This window comes from Peromyscus leucopus, chromosome 4 (genome assembly GCF_004664715.2).
Source record: "Peromyscus leucopus breed LL Stock chromosome 4, UCI_PerLeu_2.1, whole genome shotgun sequence".
Lineage (NCBI taxonomy): Eukaryota > Metazoa > Chordata > Mammalia > Rodentia > Cricetidae > Peromyscus > Peromyscus leucopus.
In genome coordinates this window covers 133,218,560-133,229,200 of record NC_051066.1, presented here as the reverse complement: position 1 = coordinate 133,229,200, position 10,641 = coordinate 133,218,560, and positions in this window count along the sequence as shown.

Below are 10,641 nucleotides of genomic sequence, written 5' to 3'. Positions count from 1 at the left end.
AGGCTGTGTCAGGCTGTGTGCTTCTGTGTCAGGATTCCACATAACCCCCCCCACACCTCCCCTCAGTATACCGTGAATTTGACAGTTGCCAGGTTAATCTCTGTAAATGCAGTGTGAGACGCGTGCATCATTACACTAGGAATTCCACCCGGTTAATATTTTTAAAGTAGCTGCGAACCTAGAGCTGGCATGAGAAGATTCTTCACGGTGCTGTTGGTCCTGGGAAATTCTAACATCTAGGTGCCCTTCCCGGGATCTGGATGGTTATTGGCAATAACTGAACGATAAAATGTGTAAATCTGTGTGCTCTAAGCCAGAGAGGGCTGGCATGGATTTATTTTCAGGTATAGTGTTGTGCCTAGAAGGGGCTTTGGCCAGACTTGTTGATAATTCTGACAGGGAAACTTTTTCCGACTGGTGTTTGTTTTGGTTTGTGACAAAACCTCGCTGTTGCCCAGGCTGGCCTCAAACTCCCAAGCTCAGTGATAACTCTGCTTCCGACTCCCAGACAGCACTGTGTACATGAATCACCGTGCCTGATGGTAAGTTGTTATTTTCTCTCCACTTCCTTTTCCCTTTTTAATAAGAAGGGTAGTCTTGCTATGTTGTCCTATCTAGTCTGGAATCCCTGGGCTTAGATTCTTCCACTTCGGCTTCTTGCGTGCCGGGACGTAAGTGTGTCCTGCCACACCTGGTTCTGTCACCTAGTTTTGCCACATGCACTGTTCTTTAACAAATGTGAATTTGAAACCCAGCACCACGGAAACAGTGTGCGGATACATGTATTACCGTGGCAAGAAACCCCCTTCTTTTCCCTACATATTAAGAAACTGTGCTGGTGCACACCTTTAATCCCAGCACTTGGAGGCTGAGGCAACTGGATCTCTGTGAGTTCCAGGCCAGCCTGGTCTACATAGTGAGTTCCAGGTCAGCCTGGTCTACATAGTGAGTTCCAGGCCAGCCTGGTCTACATAGTGAGTTCCAGGCCAGCCAAAGCTATGTAGAGAAACCTTGTCTCAAAGGAAGAAAGGAAAAGACAAAAATAGAAAGACTGCCTCTAGGGTTTGGGCTGCAGCTCAGTGGTAGAGCTCTCGCCTGGCGTACATAAAGCCCTAGGTTCAATACCCAGTACTCCCATGAAACAAAAAACAACAACCAAAAAGGAGACCATCAACTTGGAGCTTTCCTTGACAGGTCTCCTAGGCCAGTGTGGTGAAGCATGCCAGTAATCCCAGCACTCCAAAGGTAAAGGCAGGAGAATCATGAGTTCAAGGTCAGCCTTAGCTATAGGTCAGTGGTTCTCAACCTTCCTAATGCTGCAACCCTTTAATGCAGTTCCTCATGTTGTGGTGACCCCCAACCATAATTTTTTTTTTTTTTGCTACTTCATAACTGTAATTTTGCTGGTGTTATGAATGGCAATGTAAATATCTGATACACAGCCCCAAAGGGGTCGAGACCCACAGGCTGAGAATCACTGCTATAGAGCGTGAGACCCTGTCTCAAAACAAAACAAAAACAAAGAATCTGCATCCTAGGCTGGAGAGATGGTTCAGTGGTTAGAGCACTGGCTGCTCTTCCAGAGGTCCTGAGTTCAATTCCCAGCAACCACATGGTGGCCCTCTTCTGGTGTAAAGGCGTGCATGGAGATAGAGCACTCATATACATTAAATAAATAAATCTAAAAAAAGAAGAAGCTGCATGCCTGGAAGGAGAGATTTTCCTGATAATGAAAATCTTGGGGTCCTCCCTCTGGGGAGGGATCTGGAGTGAGGCCAGAGAGGGAAAGTGGGTGCTGGTTCATCCTATTCTGTTCCCTGCTCCTTACCAGAGAAGTGCAGGTCAGAGAATTCCTGGGGAGGAGACTGCTTTCATCCTGCCCCTTTCCAGGGCACTTGGTGGTCACAGAGATGTACGCAAATGTCACAGCATCCACTTTGATTGGAAAGAAGAGAAGCACCGGTGGTGTCCTTGTTATGGGAGAGGCACAGGGACCAGCCCAGGCCGAGGACTAGGGCAGGCGATCCGGCCTCACGTGAAGGACAAGGATGCAGGATGGGGCCACTTCTGGAGTTTTCGGAAGAGCTTGGAGGCTGGTGGTGAGGTGGTGTGGATGGGGGAGGAGCCACAGCAGGCCTGCCTTCAAGATTGAGATTTGTGGCTCATGCTCCGAGGTTCTCTCTTCATCTCGTGGATTTCCACTTAACTGCGTCTTAAAAGTTGGCCGTCCAAGTCAGCCACATGTGGTTTAGCTTGCACTTAGTTGTGGATCTTTATTTACCTAACTTCCTTGTACCCTTGGTGCTGGGGATGGAATACAGGTCCTGCATGCAAGCAAGTCTTCTCCCTTCAAGCCACATGCAAGCTCCTATTTAATGAAAAACCATTTTTGGCCTGTATTTAGTATGTGTGTATGCATGTGGGGGTCAGAAGATAATCCACAGGGCCCTGGAGATTGAACTCAGGTTGGCAGGCGCAGCAGCAACAGCCCTTACCCGATGAGCCATCTCGCTGGGCCCCTACTTTATCTTTTCTTCCTTCCTTTTTCTTTCTTGCCTGGAACTTGCTATTTAGACTAAGCTGGCTTCTAACTAACAGAGATCCATCTGCCTCTGCCCTTCCCAAGTGCTGGGATTAAAGTTGTGAGTCGCCGTGCCTGGCCCCCATTAAATTTTTGTGTAAGTACTTTTTCAGTCTGAAGCATTGGTTGGGCTACCCCAAGAACTGTGGTGAGTCAAAGATATCCCAGCTGTTAAAGCCTTTTCTGAATGGCCTGTGCTCACAGGAGAGCAGGTGTGATTATGGTGGTGTTCATGTATTAAAAAAAGCTCCCAGCACCTGGGATGCAGAGGCAGGCCGATCTCTGTGAGCTCAAGGCCAGCCAGGACTCCATAGTAAGACCCTGTCTCCAAAAATAAGGAGAGAGTTAATGCTGTTGAGAGGTCTCAGTGAGTAAAGGCTCTTGCTTCCAAGGCTGGTGACCCACATGGTACAAGGAAAGGGCCAATTCCTGCACATTGTCCTCTTACCTCCATATGTTTACACACACACACACTGTAATTAAAAAACAAAAAGATCTGTGCATGGTTAACCTAGAGGTCAATTCCTTCTTTGGCATTCTGCCATCTAAGGCTTATGTATTTTTGAAAGTGTGTGTGTGTGTATATGTGTGTGTACACATATGCCCATTAACCTGCAACTTAGGCAACATTTGGGTTTATTTGATCTGGTTTAGCAGGCAGGGAATATTACTAAAAATGTGTCTGGAATAACTTCATAGAGTCAGCTATGCCTTTGAGCTTTGTAAAAAGATTTCTTTTGCCGGGCGGTGGTGGCGCACACCTTTAATCCCAGCACTCGGGAGGCAGAGGCAGGTGGATCTCTGTAAGTTCGAGGCCAGCCTGGTCTACAAAGCGAGTTCCAGGAAAGGCGCAAAGCTACACAGAGAAACCCTGTCTGGAAAAACCAAAAAAAAAAAAAAAAATTTTTTTTTTCTTTTTTTTTTTGTGCACTTTGCCTCAAAGGCATACTTCAGGGAGCTTGTATTACTCCGTTAACTTGGAAGTGTGCAGGGGTGTGGTCAGTCCTGGGTGTGGTCAGACCTGGGGGCGGAGTGCGGCAGCCTCCTGACTTGAAGCCCTCTGGCTTCCAGAAGCAGATTAAGGACTGTAGTGGTGTAGTGTGCGTTTAATTTAGGGGTAAAACAGTTGTCCTGGTCAAGGCGTAGCTCTGTGCTAAATGAACATTGAAGGGGACTTAGGGGCAGTTGAGGTGGCTGAGAGGGTAAAGGTACCTGCTGCTGCCAAGCCGGATGACCTGTGTGTGTTTGGTCCCTGGCACCCACATGGTGGAAGCAGAGAGCTGACTCTGGCAGGTTGTCCTCTATTGCCACCCCCCCACACACAGTGGGGAGTGCACACCTCCCCAGTAAATAATAAATAACTGTTAAAAAATCATTCAGAGGTTTAGAGAGGGCTGGAGAGAGGGCTCAGCATTAAGAGCAATGGCTGCTCTTCCAGAGGACCAGGGTTCAACTCCTAGCAACCACAGGGCAGTCCCAGGGTATCTGCCATTCTTCTGGCCTCTGAGGGCACTGCATACACATGGTACACATACACACACACACACACACACACACACATATATACAAAATAAATAAACCTTAAACGAGGATTTAGAGAAAACAATTTTATTTATTTTGAGACAGGGTCTCACTATGTAGCTCTGGCTGTCTGGAACACACTGTGTAGACCAGGCTGACCTCCAACTCACAGAGATCCACCTGCCTCTGCCTTCCAAGTGCTGAGATTAAAGATGTCATGCCTACCTTTATTTGTTTATTATTTAAAATGTGTGTGTGTGTGTGTGTGTGGGAGTGTGGGAGTGTGGGTTTATGCATGTGAGTGCAGTGACCATGGAGGCCAAAAAAGGCATTCTCTTTCCCTAGAGCTGGAGTTATAGGCAACCAACCGGATGTGGGTGCTGGAAATGGAACTTAGTTCCTTTGAGAGAGTAGTGTGTGCCCCTCTTTAACTGCTGAGCTATGACTCCAGCCCTGTGACATTCTACTTTTGTATCTGTCAACACCTGGGGACCAACCCCTCCAACATGACTGTAGAAGTCAACAAGTAGGGATAGGCTCTTGAGTCAGGGAGAATTAATATCGAAGTTTTCTTTTCTCTTTTTGGGGGTTAGTGGGTATTTTTTTGTTTGGTTTTTTTGTTTGTTTGTTTGTTTTTCGAGACAGGGTTTTTCTGTGTAGCTTTGCACCTTTCCTGAGACTCACTTGGTAGCCCAGACTGGCCTCGAACTAAGAGATCCGCCTGACTCTGCCTCCCGAGTGCTGGGATTAAAGGCATGCGCCACCACTGCCTGGCGGGTATTGTTTTTAAGACAATGTCTAATATAGTCCAGTCTGGCCTTGAACTTGCTGTGTATCGGAGATGACCTTCAACTCCTGACCCTCCTGCCCGTAGACCTCCCACGCGCTGATACTGCAGACTGTGCCACAACTCCTGATTTTGTTATTTCTCATTTCTTTACTCTGTATTCTCTTTTTTGGTGGTACTGGTGATAGAAGTGAGGGCCTTGCACACTGTAAAGCATTTGCTGTACCATTAACCCCTGCCCCCAGACACCTTCTTTGTGTTTCTTAATGGGTTATTATAGCAACTAATCCTTTATTGCCTTTGGCATTTAATCTGGGTTACAGTGTGCAGTAAGAATCTTGGCAGGTTTTTTTTTTTCTTTGTTTGTTTACGAGGGTTTGTTGTCTGTTTTTAGATAGAATTTCTCTACACATCTCTGGCTGTCCTGGAAATCACCAGGCTGCCTTCAAAACTCCCAGAGTCCGCCTGTTTCTGTCTCCCAAGTGCCGGGGTTAAAGTCATGCACCACCAAAGCTGGCTGTTAGTTTGTCTTTACTTATCCTCTCCTCCTATATCTTTATTTTTTTTTGGGGGGGGGTGTTTTTAAGACAGGGTTTCTCTGTGTAGCTTTGCGCCTTTCCTGGAACTCACTTGGTAGCCCAGGCTGGCCTCGAACTCACAAAGATCCACCTGCCTCTGCCTTCTGAGTGCTGGGATTAAAGGTGTGCACCACCATCACTGGCCAGCTCAGATTAGTTTCTAAGTCAAGTACTTTCAAACTCTTTATTTTTTTTTTAATAATTTATTTTTATTTTATGTACATTGGTGTTTTGCATGCATGTATGTCTGTGTGAAGGTGTCAGATTCTGGAGTAACAAGCAGTTGTGAGTTGCTATGTGGGTGCTGGGAATTGAACCCAGGTCCTCTGGAAGATTAGTCAGCACACTTAACTGCTGGGTCATCTCTCCAGCCCCTCAAATTCTTAAAAAAAAAACAAGAAACTTCTTTTACTTTATATTCCCTAGGTATGGGCTTACAGGACACTTCTACGTACCGACTCCACCTCTCTGCTCCCGAAACTCCACCAGGACAGCTTGCCACACAGTTATTCATATTTGAACTGTCTATGAAAATAGCTGCAGACTCCATAAATAAGCCAAAACTACGTGTGTTCCTAACTCAACCTTTGGTAGTTCAGCAAAACGGGCCAGGGCCAGGGCTGAAGGCCGCCAAGCAGGGAAGAACCCGGGGGAGAGACAGCAGAACAAGGCAAGCGTTTGAAACGTTACAATGAAAATATCTAAACTGTGCGTTATGGTTTTGTAAAAACACACCACCCACTTCTCTTCTGGTCTCTTTGGCCTGGGCAGCAGAAACGAGATGAGGAAAGGAACGTGGTCCTTGGGCAGGCATCCAGTAAGCCTGCCTCCCACCTTCAGAAATCAAGGGCCGGTGAATGTGGCTCCGCTACCGAGTGCAGGGCTAGGAGGTGGCGCGCTACCTCACTGGGCAGGTGAAGCATCTCAAACTGTCTCACCTAAACCCAAGATGCAGCTGGTGCAGCATCCAGTTCATCTGAGGACTTCAAAAACCAGTCATAAAATGAATGTTCTGATCTTAAAAACAACATTACCACCCTTTCCCAAAGTCTTTAAAGACACTTGGATCAGCAATGTCCTTACAATACAAAGGTCACTGGGCTTGTGGGGTCCATCTGTCCCCACTGTTGACATTCGATGGCTTCCCACCCCTCTCCCATCTATGTACACACCCTTTGGATCGGGACGCTCCTTGGGTTATACCATGAAATGTGGTTTAAGATATAGGAGGACAGCCGGGCGGTGGTGGCGCACGCCTTTAATCCCATCACTCGGGAGGCAGAGCCAGGCAGATTTCTGTGAGTTCGAGGCCAGCCTGGTCTACAAAGCGAGTTCCAGGAAAGGCGCAAAGCTACACAGAGAAACCCTGTCTTGAAAAACCAAAAAAAAAAAGAAAAGAAAAGAAGAAGAGAGAGAGACTGTCTCAGAATACTTGTTTTCCTAGATTTTGTAGACGTCTGTCAGCCTATTTCCTTTGTTTTTTTAAGACAGTGCCTTGCCTGTAACCCTGATTGACATCCAACTCAGGATTTCTCCTGCTTCAACCTCCTGAGTGCCTGGATTAAAGGCATAATATATGTGTATATGTATGAATATACATCATCATGAGTGTCTCTAAATAGTGGGAGAAGATGGTGTCTAAATGGAGACTGGGAGTCAGTCGGTGAGACTATTGAGTGGGTAAAAACCCTTCCACCAAGCCGGACAGCTTGATCCTGGGACCCACATGGTGGAAGGAAAGAAACGACTTTCTTAAATTGTTCTCTGACCTCCACAGGTGCTTCATGACCCTAAGACACACGCACACACAAAATAAAACTAAATGGCATAGAGACTGGCTTTCAGGTCCAAGCTCCCGTCCACTCTGCCCACTCTGCCAGCCCAGCCTCTGGGGTATGTCCTCAGGGCTCCCCCAATCCTGTCACTCTTAGCCCTAATAGACGCCCCCCCCTTCCTTACAGGTACCTGGATCTTAAAATTCAGTTCTGTGCTGTGGAATAACCCCTCCTGTTCAGGAGGCCTATTCTCTTGTTATTTGGGGCTTTGGGGCTGCTTGCTGCCAATATCCCCTCCAGTCCCATCCTCACCACACTTTGCTAAGACCGGCCTCAGGAGAGTGAGGGAGATTGGTGTTCTGCAGGAGCACTCTCTGCCTTCTCTGTCCTGGGCTGGCCTTCCTGGTGCCCCACCTCCGGGAGGTCCCTCTCTGTCTGAAGGCCTCCGGGAGGTCCATCTCTGTCTGAAGGCCCCTGGGCTGCCATCACCGCTCTTGGCTCTGGTCCTCCCCCTCTCTGGTCCAGCCTCCTGCCTCCCCTGGTCTGGCCTCCCTGGAGCAGACCTGAGTTGCACTCTGCCCCCCACAGGGCCGGTTACTGTTCTTGTCGTCATCATGGTCCTCTGGGCCCTCATGTCCTCCTTGGCCGAGTAATTTCAGGGGGGCTCAGGGAGTGACTTGAGCCAGGGGCTGGTGGCAGCAGAGCAAGAAAGATCCCTCTGGCTGTCCACATGGGGCTTTTGGGGTTTTGTTTGTGTTTTCGTTAGTTAACAAAAGGCCCCCGTTTGGAACTTGTATACCTGTCTTCCTCCACAGTCCCCATGCAGGGCTTTCTTTGCCTGTCTGCTGTGGTTGGGTGACGTAATGGCATTTCTTGACTATCTGGATAATTTGTGGGAGCAGAATATTTGAGTCAGGGTGTCCAGGAAGAAGGTAAAAACCCTCTGAATGCTGAAGAGTCTCCCAGCATGTGCAGTGAGGGCTTCAGGTAGTTAGTGGTAGAGCCAGTTCCTCAAGTCGTCCCTGCCCCAGGCTGCACCTGGACTCTGGTGGACCCTGAAGAGCTATACTCTGGGTCCTTCCCTTCCCCCAGCCCAGTTCCCATCCAGGAAGTGGAAATAACAATGCTGTTTCCTCCCAAGGCCGTCCTGACAGATCATTTGCCTCGTGTGTGAGTGAGAGGCTGGTCCATGGTTCCATCCATCCAGAGCTAGGGATGAAATGTGGGTGGTACAGTGCTTGCCTGGCATACTCAAGAACCAGATAAACAAGGTATAGAAGATGAATTCAGTGTCATTCCCAGCAGCATAAGTTCGAGGCCAGCTTGACCTTGTTTGAAAAAAAAATCAATAGAATAAAAATAAATAATAAATAAGTGGCTGGTCGGTGGTGGCACATGCCTTTAATCCCAGCACTTTGGAGGCAAAGGTAAGCAGATCTCTGTGAGTTTGGGGCCAGCCTGGTCTACAGAGCAAGTTCCAGGACAGGCTCCAAAGCTACACAGAGAAACCCTGTCTCAATAAACCAAAAACAAACAAAATAATAAAAATAAATGAATAAAATGAAAAAGAATGCTAGGTCATACCCTATTGAACGTTGGCAGACAGGGAAAAACCTTCACTGGTCACATTTTATGGCTTCCTGCAGTAACTGCATTCGTGTTTACAGAGGTGTGTGTGTGTGTGTGTGTGTGTGTGTGTGTGTGTGTGTGTGTGTGTGTGTCAGTCAGACGGGAAACAAGGTCCTCAGTAGTAAGTCACTTTGACCGCAGAGAGCCATTTTCTGTATGGAATGGCAGGAGGCACCACAGGTCTGTCGTGTTTGGGTAGAGGGCAAAGCGTATGCCTACACAAGCGCCTGGGTGAGTGTTCATAGACGCCTTAGTCCTAAGAGGCCCCGCTATAAACACCCGGAATGGTGAAGGGTGGATGAGGTGTTCTGTGCATGTAGGAGAGAAAGTAGCCTGCAGTCATGTGCAGTGTCATGGATGACCAAAGAAGCTGGTTATAAAACAATGTGACCCTCCCCAATCAAACTAGAGAAAGCAAAGAAATCTGAAAATGAACCTCAGTGGACGTCTGGGTTGAAGAACTTGACTAAAAGGGACATAAAAAGCTATTGTCATTATGGGGTTAAGGTGGGAACAGGACATGGTTTAAAGACAGACACTTCTAGCTCAGGAGACTGAGGCAGGAGGATCATGAATTCAAAGACAGTGTTGGTCACATAATGAGACCATATCTCAAAAAGCGAACAAGCAGGAGCTAGAGCTCACTTGGTGGTGTTGAAAAACTGGGTTCTCTTCCCAGCATAAAGCCGGGAACCCCAGCTCTCAGCTGGTGGAGGCAGGAGGATCCAGTCAGGCTCATCTTCCATCTATGTAGCTTGAGGTCAGCCTGCATTACAGGAAGCCCATTTCCAAACAAAAGCACTCAGCCTGCATGGGACAAAGAGAAAGTGATAATAAAGAGAAGCAAATTCAACAGATGATTAAGTGAGACCACATGTCAGCAGTGAGTGAACATGGTCAGGTATGGTACACTCTTGACTTGCTGGCCAATGACTTTGCCTTCTCAGCATCCCTGGTGGAGACACCATACAGATTTGCATCTCATTAAACAGTCATTTAAGGTACTTTGTGCCTAAGAGTTTCCCTTAATTCTGTTTCACCCCCCTCTGATATTTCTAGATTTTATTTATTTTGATATTTATTTATTTATTTATATGCAGGGTTTCACTATATAGATGCAGTGGCCTTGAACTCATGGAATCAACCTGTGTATTTGTATGTTTGTATGCCAAGGGTATGTTGGTACCTGAAGGGCAGAAGAGAATATTGGATTCCTTGGAGCTGCAGTTACATACAGGCAGATCAGAGCCTCCTGATGTGGATGGTGGCAATACAATTGCAGTTCTCTGCAAGAGTAACAAGTGCTCTTAACCTCCGAGCCATCTCTCCAGCTCTGAATTCCTCTCTTAAAGACCACTTTTGATCTGAGTTTAGTTCCCCCCACAGAGATTTATATGTGTGTGTGTGTGTGTGTGTGTGTGTGTGTGTGTGTGTATGAGTGCCTGCATGCTTGTATGTGTGTGCGTATCTAAGGAGGTCTGAAGAAAGCATTGGCGTCCCTGGAACTGGAGTTAAGAGCAGTTGTGAGCTGCCTTGTAGGTGCTGGGAATTGAACCTGGGTCCTCTGGAAGAGTAGCCAGTGCTCTTAACCACTGAGCCACCTGTCTAACCCCAGTGCGTTTCTTCCTCAGAGGTGAAGAATACTTACTGTTTCTATAATCTGTGCTTAGAGCAGGAAGCTGCTGGAAGGTCTTGGTCAGGGTGGTGTCACGGTTGGAAAAACAAGAACAAGTTTCCTAACATTGTCCTGTAGGTAGCTGTGAGCCTTGG